This window comes from Salmo trutta, chromosome 5, assembly GCF_901001165.1.
Source record: "Salmo trutta chromosome 5, fSalTru1.1, whole genome shotgun sequence".
Classification (NCBI taxonomy): domain Eukaryota; kingdom Metazoa; phylum Chordata; class Actinopteri; order Salmoniformes; family Salmonidae; genus Salmo; species Salmo trutta.
This window is the reverse complement of record NC_042961.1, coordinates 66,076,755-66,092,933: the sequence shown is the minus strand read 5'-3', so window position 1 is coordinate 66,092,933 and position 16,179 is coordinate 66,076,755. Positions and strand designations below refer to the sequence as shown.

The window sequence follows — 16,179 nt, the reverse complement described above, 5'->3', positions numbered from 1 at the left end:
AAAAAAAAATCACACTTTGCAATAATCTGAGCACTGCGCCAGAAAAATACGCATTGCGATACAGACTAACCGCCATGTTGGAGAGATCTAAAATAGAAAATACTATGTAAATAATCCATTACCTTTGATTCTCTTCATCAGATGTCACTTCCAAAGAATCCCAGGTCCATAACGAATGTAGTTTTGTTCAAAAAAGCTCATCATTTATGTCCAAAAACCTCCGTGTTGTAGCACATGATCTAAGCCAGCCGGACTTCACGAACGGAAAAATATATTTTCGTTCGTTCAAACATGTCAAACGTTGTATCGCATAAATCATTAGGGCCTTTTTTAACCAGAACATGAATAAAATTCAAGGCGGACCATTGGGTTCTCTTTTAAAACGTTTCAGAATGAGAGTACCCACCATCAAATCGCACGCCAGGTGTCTAATGGACCATCACGTTCCATGGCTCTTCTTCAGTCAGATCTCACTGTAGAACACTCAAAACACTTTGTAAAGGCTGGGGACATCTTGTGGAAGCAATAGGAAGTGCCAAAATATTCCTCCTTACCTTTGTTTTTCAATGGTATAGGCTTAAAGTCAATTCAACACATCAGGTATCCACTTCCTGTCAGAATCTGTCTCAGGGTTTTGCCTGCCAAATGAGTTCTGTTATACTCACAGACACCATTCAAACAGTTTTTGAAACTTTAGGGTGTTTTCTATCCATATATAATAAGTATATGCATATTGTAGTTACTGGGTAGGATTAGTAACCAGATTAAATCGGGTACATTTTTTATCCAGCCGTGAAAATACTGCCCCCTATACCCTAACAGGTTAACATAAAGTTAAGTCCTGGTGGCGCAGTCAAGCATGGCACTTGCAACATTGGGGTTGTGGGTTTGAGTCCCACAGGGGACCAGTAAGAGAAAGTACTAACTACAACGCATCATTCATGTTCAATAACTCATGAGACAAAATAGTGTACACGTTTTATTGGCGGTAAACAAATTCTCAACATTTGTGTACCAACTGAAACGTCATTTAGCAGCAAAGTATTTGACGTTACCATGAAGTATTGAGGATGCAGACACTACGGAATAGCATTGCTGCTTTTAATGTATAGTCTGGCGAAGCGGCAGGAGTCTCAGGGAGCACACCGAGGTAAAGCTCCTTCCACATAAAGCATTGTTCCAGCGCTTTTGACCTGAAGACGAAACACAGAACCAAAATATTCAGCTGTACACACACACACACACACACACACACAACAGTAGGAAAGTCTACATGAGTCAATTGTTAAATGAACTGGGAATAAAGTTTAATTTGATGACTGGATCAATGAATGATACTGGGATTATTGTACCTCCAAAGTTGATATGAATACAAGTCTCTCCGGCACCAACATTGCCGGGCCTTCCTTTTGCCCAGTTCTGGTGATCAAAGTCGGAGCCATCGCTCCAGAACCACCGCCTGTCCTGAGGGGGGAAAGTGGGGTTTCAGAATACAAACTAAATGTAGTCCTTCCTCTACCACCTGAAACAACAAAAGTTAAAGCTACCACTACTTCAAAACCCTCCGACTGGGACTGTTGCTTGTGTAAAGAACAACGTGGAGCCTAATCCTCACATCTGCAATCATCCATATGCATTTCAAAGACCATACACATGTTTACAAGAACATTTATACTTACCTAGAACCGTTTCACATGTGTATAAAAGCCTCCTACTTAAGTTGACAGTTAAATGTAATTTAGTAGATTCTCTCATCTAGAAGGACTTACAGGATCAATTAGGTTAAGGGCGTTGCTCAAGGGCACGTCAGATTTCACAGAGTGAGCTCTGGGATTCAAACTAACAGCCTTACCTTTATTGGCCCCATGGTCTTAACGGCTAGGCTACCTAAGTACTCTTGATATTTTGTGTGGAACCCATTACAGTAGCTGTTAACAAGCAGCAGCTACTCTTCCTGGAGTCCACACAAAATAGCATTACACAACTCAGAACTACAAAAATAATTATAGGTGCCTACATGCCACACCTCACGTTTATTGTTTTAATCCAGGTCTGCTCTTCACTTGAGCAATATGAGATGGAACGGAGTTCCTTGCAGTAATGGCTTTATATAACACTGTGCTTAATGGTCCCACCTTAACAGAATAAAATCCACCAAGCCAGGTAGGAGGGAAACCAACAGTCTTGACCAAGACCAAAGCCTGTAGAAACTGCTCCTCCGCAGAGCTGTGCACAGATGACAGGTTTGCGCCAAGGTACTTCACAACGTTGGGTACAGACACCAGTTTATCACCAAGGGACACAGTTCCGCTAGAGAAGAAAGTATTTATTTAACTAGGCAAGTCAATTAAAAAACATTATCTACAGTAACAGCCAAGCAGTAGATGGGAACAAAGACATTTCATGTATTAGCCAGTGTTGCTGAGAATTTGTCTTCTGGACTTGACCATCACAACTAATAACCTTTTAAAAACATTCTCTTAAAAAGATATTAGTTCACCTCCGTCTCAAACCATGTCCTGTGGCTTCTAGTATACAGGAGGCACGACTCCACATTAAATATGTATAGAAAATTCCCATCTTAAAGGGAAGTTAAGTATTTCACATCAGTCATGTGTTGCCATTTAAGAAAGTATGAACGTTATGGTAATGTCAAAGATCTAATTTCAACTACACTTCCCCTTCAAATTCACAGTAGATGGTAAGGGTTATACCTCTGCTTCAGGCCAGCTCCTTGTAGTCTTTACAAACATTAAGCAGCGTGATCCATATTTGGTCCAACCGGAAGGACACAAGTCTTCTTCTAGAATTGAATCTGTACGGAGAAGTTACATGTGGCTTTAAAGGCCAGTGTACAAATCACAGCTACAATATTATTTGTAGATCAGTCAGTCACCTATGCTACACGAAAAATATAGAATGAGTTAACCTCTCTGGGCTAGGTGGGATGTTTCCGTCCCACCTACCCAGCCAGTTGAATCCCGTGGAGCGTTATTCAAATACCTTAGAAATGCTATTACTTCAATTTCTCAAACATATGACTATTTTACAGCATTTTAAAGACAAGACTCTCGTTAATTTAACCACACTGTCCGATTTCAAAAAGGCTTTACAACAAAAGCAAAACATTAGATTATGTCAGCAGAGTACCCAGCCAGAAATAAGACACCCATTTTCAAGCTAGCATATAATGTCACATAAACCTAAACCACAGCTAAATGCAGCACTAACCTTTGATGATCTTCATCAGATGACAATCTTAGGACATTATGTTATACAATACATGCATGTCTGTTCAATCAAGTTCATATTTATATCAAAAACCAGCTTTTTACATTAGCAGGTGACTAGCATGTGACTAGCATTCCCACCGAACACTTCCGGTGAATTTACTAAATTACTCACGATAAACGTTCACAAAAAGCAAAACAATTATTTTAAGAATTATAGATACAGAACTCCTCTATGCGCTCGATATGTCCGATTTTAAAATAGCTTTTCAGTGAAAGCACATTTTGCAATATTCTAAGTAGGTAGCCCGGCATCACAGGGCTAGCCGTTTAGACACCCTGCAAGTTTAGCCCTGACCAAAGTCAGATTTACTATAAGAAAAATGTTATTACCTTTGGTGTTCTTCGTCAGAATGCACTCCCAGGACTTCTACAACAAAATGTTGGTTTGGTCCCAAATAATCCATAGTTATGTTCAAACAGCAGCGTTTTGTTTGTGCGTTCAAGACACTATCCGAAGGTTAATTAAGGGTTACGAGCATGGCGCATTTCGTGACTAATTCTTTCTAAATATTCCATTACTGTACTTCGAAGCATGTCAACCGCTGTTTAAAATCAATTTTTATGCAATTTATCTCGTAAAAAAAGCGATATTCCGACCGGGAATCTGCGTTTCGGTAAATAGAGGGAAAAAAAGAAAGACGGGGGCGGCCAGTGCACGAGCCTAAGCCCTTTGTCCTCTGATCGGCCACTTGACAAAGGCGATAATGTGCTTCAGCCTGGGGCTGCAATGACGACATTCTGTTATTTCCCGGGCTCTGAGAGCCTATGGGAGCCGTGGGAAGTGTCACGTTACCGCAGAGATCCTTTGTTTTGGAAAGAGATGTCAAAGAAAGCCAATAAATGGTCAGACAGGCCACTTCCTGTAAAGGAATCTCTCAGGTTTTTGCCTGCCATATGAGTTCTGTTATACTCACAGACACCATTCAAACAGTTTTAGAAACATTAGGGTGTTTTCTATCCAAAGCCAATAATTATATGCATATTCCAGTTACTGGGCAGGAGTAGTAACCAGATTAAATCGGGTACGTTTTTTTATCCGGCCGTGTAAATACTGCCCCCTATCCCCAACAGGTTAAATATCCTCCTGATTTCAGTTGATGTGACACAACAATCAATGTAACATGTAGAGAATAATTGTACCATCTAAACCACTGTAAAGTATATTTCCAATAATCAAAAACATCAAAGATTAAGGTTTAAAGAAACCATATTGCACATAGAATAGATCTACAACGTATTGACTCACTTCACATGGAAATGACAGATCTATAACTTGACTTTCCAGTCATACACCAAACTACATAATGGACCTATCAAAGAAAACTCAATGCAACTTGTATTATCCAGGCTTCTAAAATGCATCAATAAAATAGATATTCCTAACATTTGTAAGTCGCTCTGGATAAGAGCGTCTACTAAATGATGTAAATGTAACATCAGACCCTGTAAGGCTGCCGGTCCGGTCCAGCCAGCACGGAACGTTGAAATGGAACAGGATTGACTCGTGTCTAATTCATTCTATTGATTCTACTACAAGTGAGGTGAAGGGTCAATATCTTAAGGCTGAAGGGCTGGAGGAGAGATATGCAGTAGGACCTGGAATGTGTTGCTAGGAGAGGGGGGGAGAGGAGAAGAGGAGAGTAGGGAAGGAGGAGATACATATTCACTGCAGAACACTCGTCACATTCACTGCAGAACACTCGTCACATTCACTGCAGAACACCCGCCATATTCACTGCAGAACACCCGCCATATTCACTGCAGAACACCCGCCATATTCACTGCAGAACACCCGCCATATTCACTGCAGAACACCCGCCATATTCATATGCCCACACACTCAGCTGTGGAGCTTACAAGACCAGAATTTCATATAACTTTTAAGACAACAATGTAGCAGTGGAACAAATAACTTCAAATAAAATAAATCAATGTAGGCTACAGAAGAACACACGTGATAATATATAGAACTCCGGCCTATGTGATAATACGAAGCACATATTCAGAATAACTTCATAGCACAGAACGGCAGGTAGACTTATGATTAAGAAGATGGAGCTCTTCTCTGTCTGCATTAACAACAACAATGCACAGGTTTTTTCATCATTGTATGATTTTTTTTGTATGCAAATGAACTGAAGCTTACGGACAATGTCCAATGTGATATAGCGAAACACCTGAGTGAGTTGGCTGCACATTTACGCAGGCACTTTCCCGAAATGAATGACACAAACAACTAGATTCATTATCCCTTTAATGCCCTGCCTCCAGTCCACTTACCGATATCTGAACAAGAGAGCCTCATCGAAATTGCAACAAGAGGTACTGTGAAAATTGAATTTAATCAGAAGCCACTGCCAGATTTCTGGATTGGGCTGCGCACAGAGTAACCTGCCTCGGCAAATCAGGTAGCGTCGTGGTTAGAGCGTTGGTCCTGTAACCGAAAGGTTGCTGGATCGAATTCCTGAGCTGACAAGGTCAAAATCTGTCTTTATTCCCTTGAACAAGGCAGTTAACCCACTGTTCCCTGGTAGGCTGTCATTGTAAATAATAAAAAAAATGTCAATATGAACTTCTCCACAGGACATAGGTTGACATTTCAATGTTACAGTGAGGGAAAAAAGTATTTGATCCCCTGCTGATTTTGTACGTTTGAACACTGACAAAGAAATGATCAGTCTATAATTTTAATGGTAGGTTTATTTGAACAGTGAGAGACAGAATAACCACAAAAAAATCCAGAAAAACGCATGTCAAAAATGTTATAAAATGATTTGCATTTTAATGAGGCAAATACGTATTTGACCCCCTGTCAATCAAAAAGATTTCTGGCTCCCAGGTGTCTTTTATAGAGGTAACGAGCTGAGATTAGGAGCACACTCTTAAAGGGAGTGCTCCTAATCTCAGCTCGTTACCTGTATTAAAGACACCTGTCCACAGAAGCAATCAATCAATCAGATTCCAAACTCTACCATGGCCAAGACCAAAGAGCTCTCCAAGGATGTCAGGGACAAGATTGTAGACCTACCATTAAAATTATAGACTGATAGACTGACATTTCTTTGTCAGTGGGCAAACGTACAAAATCAGCAGGGAATCAAATATCTTTTCCCCTCACTGTACCAACATGCAAACAAAACAGTTCTAAAAATGTCAGATGTTTTGTCACATTTCTCCCTTTCGGGGGTCTAATAGCTAATAGGGGTTTAAGATTACAATTATAATAGACTATGTGTTTGTAGATGGATGAAATTAACATACGATACAGCAGCCAAGGTCACAATAGCTGGGGGGTCATCTTAGAGTTTTTTTAAATACATAGAAATGCAGTATATGAGCTTCTATATTCAACAAATGGCTTAAGGGTAGAGGTGGGTAACCTGGGAACCTTCCCCCCTCTCCCCTCTTCCGGACCTCACTAAAACTCAAACCCTGGTTACAGCCCTGCACATAGGTGTTCTTCTTGTCCAAGTGGGAGAGGGCAATAGAGATATAGAGACTGGGCAGTGTGGAGTGCTATAGAGATTGCGTCATCTGTGGATCTGTTGGGACAGAATGTGAATTAGAATGGGTCTAGAGTTTCTGGGATAATGGTGTTGATGTGAGCCATGACCAGCCTTTCAAAGCATTTCATGGCTACAGATGTTAGTGCTAAGGAGGGAATTGTCATTTAGGCAGGTTACCTTGGCGTTCTTGGGCACAGAGACTACGGTGGTCTGCTTGAAACATGTGGGTATTACAGACTCAGACAGGAAAAGGTTGAAAATCTCAGGGAAGGCACTTGCCAGCTTGTCAGCACATGCTCTGAGTACACGTCCTGGTAATTCGTTTGGCCCTGCAGCCTTGTGAACGTTAACCTGTTTAATACTCACGTCGGCTACAGAGAGCTTGATCACACAGTCATCCAGAACAGCTGGTGCTTTGAATGCATGGTTCAGTGTTGCTTGCCTAGAATTGAGCATTGAAGGCATTTAGCTCGTCTGCTAGGCTCGCATCACTGGACACTCACAGCTGGGTTTCCTTTTGTACTCCGTGATAGTTTGCTAGCCCTGTCACATCCGACGAGCATTGGAGTTGGTGTGGTAGGATTTGGTCTTAGTCCTGTATTGACGCTTTGCCTATTTCATGGTTTGTCGGTCTTAGGTTTCTTATAAGTGTCCGGATTTGTGTTGGTAGCAGCAACACAGGTAGTCTAGGGTCTGGCTATCCAACCAAATAATCCATATAAGCGACAGCCAGCCATTTATCTTGAGTTAAAAGATTATGAATATTATGACGTCATTATTGAAGAGCGTTGAAGAAAAATCACTATCAGTGAAAAATAATATTCAAGCTAGTTATCTAGAAGATTTACTTCAATCATCAATGGGGTGGCAGGTAGCTTAGAGGTTAGACTGTTGGGCCAGTAACCAAAAGGTTGCTTGATCGAATCCCCAAACTGACAAGGTAAAAATCTGTCATTATGCCCCTGAACAAGGCAGTTAACCCACTATTTCTAGGCTGTCATTGTAAATAAGAATTTGTTCTTAACTTCTTGCGGATTAGTGGGACGCTAGAAATTGCAGAGTGCCAAATTCAAATTAAATTACTATAAATATTAAACTTCCATGAAATCACAAGTGCAATACATCAAAATAAAGCTTAACTTGTTGTTAATCCAGCCGCCGTGTCAGATTTCAAAAGGCTTTACGGTGAAAGCAAACCATGCGATTATCTGAGGACAGCGCCCAGCACACAAATGCATAACAAATCATTTTCAACCAGGGAGTTGCGACACGAAAGTCAGAAAAAGCGATATAATATATGTCTTACCTTTGAAGATCTTCCTCTGTTGGCACTCCAAAAGGTCCCAGTTACATTACAAATGGTCCTTTTGTTCGATAATGTCCTTCTTTATATCCATAAAAACTCAGTTTAGCTGGCGTGCTTCAGTCAATAATTCACTCAGTTTCCCTCCTTCAAAACGCATAGAAAATGAATCCCAAACGTTACCAATAAACTCATCCAAACAAGTCAATCAACATTTATAATCAAACAATAGGTATCCTAATAAGCAAATAAAGATACAATTTAAGACGGAGAATCGTTATTGTCTTTACCAGAGAAAAATACCAAAGAACGCGCTCTCATTTACGCGCTTGGAAACACTACAGCCAAAATGGCAGCCACCTAGAAAAACTACAATTTCTGGCTCCTTTAAACAAAAACATCCTGAAACTCTTTCTAAAGACTGTTGACATCTAGTGGAAGCCTTAGGAACTGCAATCGGGCATGATTTCACCCTATTATAAAAGTGCCAGCCATTGAAATCAGTGGTAGAATGGGTTTTTTGGGGGGGATGGTTTGTCCTCAGGGTTTCGCCTGACATTTCAATTATGTTATACTCACAGACATTATTGTAACACTTTTAGAAACTTTAGAGTGTTTTCTATCCAAATCTACCAATTCTATGGATATCCTAGCTTCTGGGCCTGAGTAGCAGGCAGTTTACTTTGGGCACGCCTTTCATCCGGACGTCAAAATACCGCCCCCTATCCCAAAGAAGTTTTTACTGACTTGCCTAGTAAAATGAAGGTTATCAATGATCAGCTGATATAGGTATTACTGTGATGTCCGAGCAAGAAACAAAAGCATCTCACTCCATCTGCTAAACACATGTATGTGACCAAATTTAATTTGATAGCCCACCCTCTTTTCCCCGTGTCAATCACGTCTTTAGAAGGCTTACTGACAATTTGTGATGTAATACAAGGGGTAAAAATCAGAGCACTTACCACCTGAAAAGGTCTGAGCACGGTCTGTATCGGACACCTTGGAAGGCTGAGCTGATAAGTCTCTTGTGTTTTTTTTTATACAATACATGCAACACTTCTCTTAAGTCTAAATGTGACCCACTCATATAAGTCAGATATTAAAAGAATCTTGTATGATTCTTGATAGTGTATTTGCTGCCATTTGTATTTGACAGGTTCTAGGTAGAACATACAGAAATCTGATTAACCTCTCTGGGCTAGGTGGGACGCTTATTTTAAGAATTATAGACTTAGAACTCCTATATGCACTCGCTATGTCCGATTTTAAAATAGCTTTTCGGTGAAAGCACATTTTGCAATATTCTAAGTAGATAGCCCGGCATCACAGGGCTAGCTATTTAGACACCCATCAAGTTTAGCACTCACCAAAGTCAGATTTACTATAAGAAAAATTTTATTACCTTTGCTGTTCTTCATCAGAATGCACTCCCAGGACTTCTACTTCAATAACAAATGTTGGTTTGGTCCCAAATAATCCATAGTTATATCCAAACAGCGGCGTTTTGTTTGTGCGTTCAAGACACTATCCAAAAGGGTAAATAAGGGTTACGCGCCCGACGCGTTTCGTGACAAAAAAATTCTAAATATTCCATTACCGTACTTCGAAGCATGTCAACCGCTGTTTAAAATCAATTTTTATGCCATTTTTCTCATAAAAAAGCGATAATATTCCGACCGGGAAAGCGTGTTTATGTTCAAAGAGAGAGAAAGTAAAAGCATGGGATCCCCTCGTGCACGAGCCTCAGTCTGAGGGCCCTCTGATCGACCACCATCCAAACGCGCTAAAGATTTTCAGCCAGCGGCTGGAATTACATCATTCAGCTTTTTCCCGGGTTCTGAGAGCCTATGGGAGCCGTAGGAAGTGTCATGTTACAGCAAAGATCCTAAATGTTCAATAAACAGAGCCAAGAAGCCCAAGGAATGGTCAGAGAGGGTACTTCCTGTTTGGAATCTTCTCAGGTTTTTGCCTGCCATATGAGTTCTGTTATACTCACAGACACCATTCAAACAGTTTTAGAAAGTTTAGGGTGTTTTCTATCCTAAGCCAATAATTATATGCATATTCTAGTTTCTGAGCAGTAGTAATAACCAGATCAAATCGGGTACGTTTTTTATCCGGCCGTGTAAATACTGCCCCCTAGCCCTAACAGGTTAAATTCTTATACTATACATATTTTCCATGGTGAAGTTTCCCCCCCAACGTACAGATCTAGAATCAGCTTCCTCTCCCCCAATCCTAACCTTAACCATTAGTGGGGGAAATGCAAAACTGACCCCAGATCAGCGTCTATGGGTAACGTCACTATATACCGCCTGTCTTTTCACTCTTCCCTGGGCTCCAAAGAAGTGGAGACGTGGATGTCGATTATGGCAGCCCTCCCGCACCTCTCTGATGCAGGAAGACACATTTCAGTTGAATGACTAGGTTGTTCAACTGACTAGGTATCCCCCTTTCCCTTTCCCAGTCATGTCAAGGTTTCAGGGTTCTTTACCTTTGCTCTGCTTCCATCTAGTGGTTGTTGTGAACAGCATGGTTTGTGAAAAAACAATCAAATCACACACACAGACACTCACACACACAAAGTCTTGAATCAATGCTTTATTTCTGTGCCATGTTAGTACCAGGATAACAAGGGTTGAAGGTCCACAAGGAAGTGATGTCATTAGTGTTGGACGACCCTGGTCCTGTGCAGAGTTTAGTGCAATCCCAGCAGACTGGCTACAGCTGATCAACTAATCATCAAACCTTTACTATAGCTGTTAACGGGTGTGTTAGTGCTGGGTTGGAACTAATCCCTGCACCCACTGTGGGTTCCATGGACCAGGATTAAGAACAGTGAGCGTAACCATTGTGTGTGTGTGTGTGTGTGTGTGTGTGTATAAATAAATAACATAGGCTTGTCTCCCAAATGGCACCCTATTCCCTATATAGTGCACAACTTTTGACATAGGGCTCTGGTCAACAGTAGTGCACTACGGAGGGGATAGGTCAACAGTAGTGCACTACATAGGGCTTTGGTCAACACTAGTGCACTATGGAGGGGTTAGGTCAACACTAGTGCACTACGTAGGGGATAGGTCAACACTAGTGCACTACAGAGGGGATAGGTCAACAGTAGTGCACTACATAGGGCTTTGGTCAACACTAGTGCACTATGGATGGGATAGGTCAACACTAGTGCACCACGTAGGGGATAGGGAGGCTATCTAAGGGGCAGACAGAGTGAGATACAGAGTAGAACCTAAAGACCTAAACTGAGAAAGTGACCTACTATGTCATTAAAACAATTAGAAAATAACATGACAACTATGGGAAAATAACATTCCTGTTAAATGGCAGCATGAATGAATGTAAGGCTGTGTATCTAATGGAAACATGAATGAATGAATGAATGAATGAAGGCTGCGTATCTAATGGAAACATGAATGAATGAATGAATGAATGAATGAATGAATGAATGAATGAAAGGCTGTGTGTGTCAAATAATGAGATGAAGAAGTCGGTTCATTCGTTCGTCTGTGCATTCTGTTCTCTAAACAAATTATCATCACGAAAGACAATCGAAAAACAATCTGTACAAACGTCGTCCATCGCAGATGAGCAACTTTGATTTGAACATGACATGATAATGAATATAAATATAAAAAAACTTGATAATGCATTTAGGCTATAAATAGAACAACATGTACAATGGGTACTATTGTAGTATTCAGATGATTTACATGAAAACATAAATACATATATACATACATTATTCCTTAAATAAATCATTAGCATTCTAAACACCCCCAAATTATTATTTTTAATTTATGTTTTATTGTTACATACACCATAGCAGTACAATAGGTGCAGTGTAATGTGTTGTTTTACAGGGTCAACCATAGCAGGATGATAGGTGCAGTGTAATGTGTTGTTTTACAGGGTCAGCCATAGCAGGATGATAGGTGTTGTTTTACAGGGTCAGCCATAGCAGGATGATAGGTGCAGTGTAATGTGTTGTTTTACAGGGTCAGCCCATAGTAGTATGATAGGTGTTATTTTACAGGGTCAGCCATAGTAGTATGATAGGTGTTGTTTTACAGGGTCAGCCCATAGCAGCACGATAGGTGTTGTTTTACAGGGTCAGCCGTAGCAGTATGATAGGTGTTGTTTTACAGGGTCCGCCCCTGGAATAAATAACCCCAAATAATAACAGAAATACATTCAGAAGGTGAAACGAAATGTTCTTCAGTATTGTTGGGATCACTTCCTACAGTGTTGGAAATATGGGGTAGACATTTGTTTGAAAGTCAGCATCCTACGTAGCACCCTTTTCCCAATGTAGTGCATATCTTCAACCAAGGTCCATAGGGCTCTGGGAAACAGGGTTCCATTTGGTACACAACCCCTGATTCCTCATCCAATCCTTCCCATTAGCCTACAGATGTTACAGTATTATATATTTTTTACCATTATTTAACTAGGCAAGTCAGTTAAGAACAAATTCTTATTTTCAATGACGGCCTAGGAACTGCCTTGTTCAGGGGCAGAATGACAGATTTTTACCTTGTCAGCTCAGGGATTCAATCTTGCAACCTTTCGGTTACTTGTCCAATGCTCTAACCACTAGGCTACCCGCCGCCACATGGTATGGATACAGGTTTGAAAAGTGCTTTTAACCTGTTTGGGCTAGGGGGCAGTATTGAGAATTTTGGAAAAAATATGTGCCCATTTTTAACTGCCTCCTACACCAACTCAGAAGCTAGAATATGCATATTATTGTTCAGGTTTGGATAGAAAACACCCTAAAGTTTCTAAAACTGTTTGAATGGTGTCTGTGAGTATAACAGAACTCCTATGGCAGGCAAAAACCTGACAAGGTTTCATGCAGGAAGTGGCCTGTCTGACAAGGAGTCGTGCGTCTTGCATCTGTTTATTGAAAAGTAAGGATCTTAGCTGTAACATGACAATTCCTAGGGCTCCAATAGGCTCTCAGAACCCGCGAAATACCTGAAGGTTGACGAGGCGGCCTCTGGCTGAAACAGATTATCGCCTTTGGTAAGTGGCCGATCAGAGGACCATTGAATGAGGCGCATGCACGATTCGCCCCCGTGGAAAAATTTTATTCGGCTGTTTAGGCTCATTGCAGATTCCCGGTCGGAATATTATCGCTTTTCTACGAGATAAATGGCATAAAAATTGGTTTTAAACAGCGGTTGACATGCTTCGAAGTACGGTAATGGAATATTTAGACATTTTTTGTCACGCCATGCGCCATGCGCGAGACCGTGATGTAGCATTCTGATAGTGTCTAGAACTCACGAACAAAACGTCGCTGTTTGGATATAACGATGGATTATTTGGGACCAAACCTACATTTGTTATTGAAGTAGAAGTCCTGGCAGTGTATTCTGATGAAGAACAAGAATGGTAAGAACATTTTTCTTATAGGAAATGTGATTTTGGTGAAGGCTGAACTGGGTGGGTGTCTAAATAGCTAGCCCTGTGATGCCGGGCTATGTACTTAGATTATTGCAAAATGTGCTTCATCCGAAAAGCTATTTTAAAATCGGACATATCGAGTGCATAGAGGAGTAATGTATCTATAATTCTTAAAATAATTGTTATGCTTTTTGTGAACGTTTATCGTGAGTAATTTAGCAAACTGTTAGTAAATTCCCCGGAAGTTTGCGGGGGGTATGCTTTTTCTGAACGTCACATGCTAATGTAAAAAGCTGGTTTTTGATATAAATATGAACTTGATTGAACAGACATGCATGTATTGTATAACATAATGTCCTAGGTGTGTCATCTGATGAAGATCATAAAAGGTTAGTGCTGCATTTAGCTGTGGTTTGGGTTTATGTGACATGATATGCTAGCTTGAAAAATGGGTGTCTGATTATTTCTGGCTGGGCACTCTCCTGACATAATCTAATGTTTTGCTTTCGTTGTAAAGCCTTTTTGAAATCGGACAGTGTGGTTAGATTAACGAGATTCATGTCTTTAAATAGCTGTAAAATAGTCATATGTTTGTGAAATTGAAGTAATAGTATTTCAAACGATTCAAAAATCGCTCCACTGGATTGAAGTGGCTGTTACGTAGGTGGGACGAATTCGTCCCACATGCGCCAGAGAGGTTAATTTTCCCATATTTCGATGCAGACTTTCCAGAAATCCAAGTTATAAAATTCTAGGATTTCCTGCATATTCCCTCCTGATTCCGGGAATCTTACAACCAGGATTTCTGGAAAACCTGTGTTGATTTTTTTAGGGAACTTCCCGGAATTTTGGAACTCTAAATATGATTCTAACAGAACACTGTTTGTTGGATCCTAACAGACAGATGCGGTAAAGGAGTCAATGGAACACATATGTTCCGTTGACCAGATTGGCTCACATTCAACAAATCTGATGTAACAGAGTGGATATTAATCAAATCTGTCATGATTTATGTATTGTAAGAGGCCCACAATGTGGTTACTTAAGTCAGATTTGGATATATTTGGCTGTTTTCGCTGCATGACATGTAGAAGTTGTCCCTTTTCAGATTTAAGAAATGACTGCTAAATGACTGCTAAACGAACTCCCATTCGTATAACTGGTTAGCATCATTAGCATACAGAAATTGGTGGTGGAAGTTTTTTAACTGTAATGCAGTTGATTGGTAATGATGACGTGTTGGGGTTGACATCCATACAAGCATTATTCTCTGATTTTTACCTCAACATAGTGTGAAATGCAAATATTAACAATAGCCTAAATGTAAACTAATTTTGCTGGGGGGAAATGAAGAGATTCTGGATATTTCCCCCATGGCCGTTTCCCCCAAGCATTTCCATGGCAATTCCATTGTTTTGGTTGAGTTCCGTTGAGATCTTCTAGAATACTATGTTTTTTCTTCTTCTTTTTCTTCTAGAAAACACTGGAATTGTTCTAGAATACTCTGGTATTCCATTATGAGTGATATGTTATTGTAGTGACAAGCAACAGCAAACTTAATAATAAAGAAACTCATTTGGAATCCTTAACAAGAAAATTATTAATCAAATATTAAGGGCTCGATTCATGAAGACCTACGCTACAGCGTAATAATAGAAATTTAAAGGCAATGTTCCCGCGTTCCTGGAGATTGCATTCATGGTAAACGCTGCCTTCACGGTAAACGTTCTCAATCGGAAATTACCTTTGAATTTAAATCGTGCTGAGCCCTACTTCTAAAATGTCATATTTTTTTGTTTTTTTCTAATGAGGGTGTGAAAACAGCACCGATAGTTAGTTTGCAAAAGGTTATTGATCAGTATTAATAATAAAGTGAATTCCCAAATATATATACTCTTCCATGTTATCTTGCAACTGTGGTCGTCTCCCAAATAGCACTCTGTTCCCTACGTAGTGCACTACTATTGCCCTGGGGGCATAGGGAGCAATTTGGAAAGCACCCAGTATTATTTTTCTTCTGAAAAATTGGATGGTTGAATAAATACCTCATCCAAGTGTTAAGTCTCAAGTTGCCTTTTAGCTCAATCAATCAAATCAACCAATCATCAATAATGAATGGATTGATTGATTTATTGATATATCTGTGGAGTATTAGAATAACCATAGTGTCACACCCTGACCATAGAAAGCCTTTTATTCTCTATGTTTGTTAGGTCGGGGTGTGACTAGGGTGGGTTATCTAGGTTGTTCTATTTCTATGTTGGTGTCACGTCCTGGCCAGTATAAGGGTTAATTGGTATTGTAGTTTGGTCAGGACGTGGCAGAGGGTATTTGTTTTATGGTATTCGGGGTGGTGTGTTTGTTGTAGGGGATTTGATTTGTGTATTCCGGGGTTTTTGGGCACTGTTCCTTGTTATGTATGTCTATGTTTGATCTAGCTGTTGTATGTCTATGTGTGGTTAATTGGGGTTGGGACTCTCAATTGAAGGCAGGTGTTGTCCATTTGCCTTTGATTGAGAGTCCCATATATATTAGGGTGTGTTTGTATGTGTCTTTTGTGGGAGATTGTTTTTGCACTGCGTTTGTGAGCCTGCAAAACTGGTTTGTGTCGTGAGTATCATTTATTGTTTTGTTTGTCAAGTGGATGCTT

At 40.2% G+C, this 16,179-nt stretch overlaps 3 protein-coding genes and 1 long non-coding RNA gene across 5 annotated transcripts in view; 2 read left to right on the top strand and 2 right to left on the bottom strand.

Moving 5' to 3' along the window:
* Window positions 1-16,179, top strand: part of LOC115194861 (equistatin-like) — a 364,924-nt gene that overhangs the window by 260,772 nt on the left and 87,973 nt on the right. The window lies entirely within an intron of this gene.
* The window catches only part of LOC115194830 (equistatin), a 360,364-nt gene that overhangs the window by 270,436 nt on the left and 73,749 nt on the right, over window positions 1-16,179 (top strand). The gene's annotated exons all lie outside the window — the stretch shown is intronic.
* The window catches only part of LOC115194835 (equistatin-like), a 244,947-nt gene that overhangs the window by 175,578 nt on the left and 53,190 nt on the right, over window positions 1-16,179 (bottom strand). The window lies entirely within an intron of this gene.
* Window positions 967-2,837, bottom strand: LOC115194889 (uncharacterized). Its single transcript, XR_003878542.1, has 4 exons — window positions 2,715-2,837; window positions 2,136-2,310; window positions 1,353-1,464; window positions 967-1,193 (listed from the first exon to the last, which is right to left on the bottom strand). It is a non-coding gene; the product is annotated as an uncharacterized LOC115194889 (long non-coding RNA).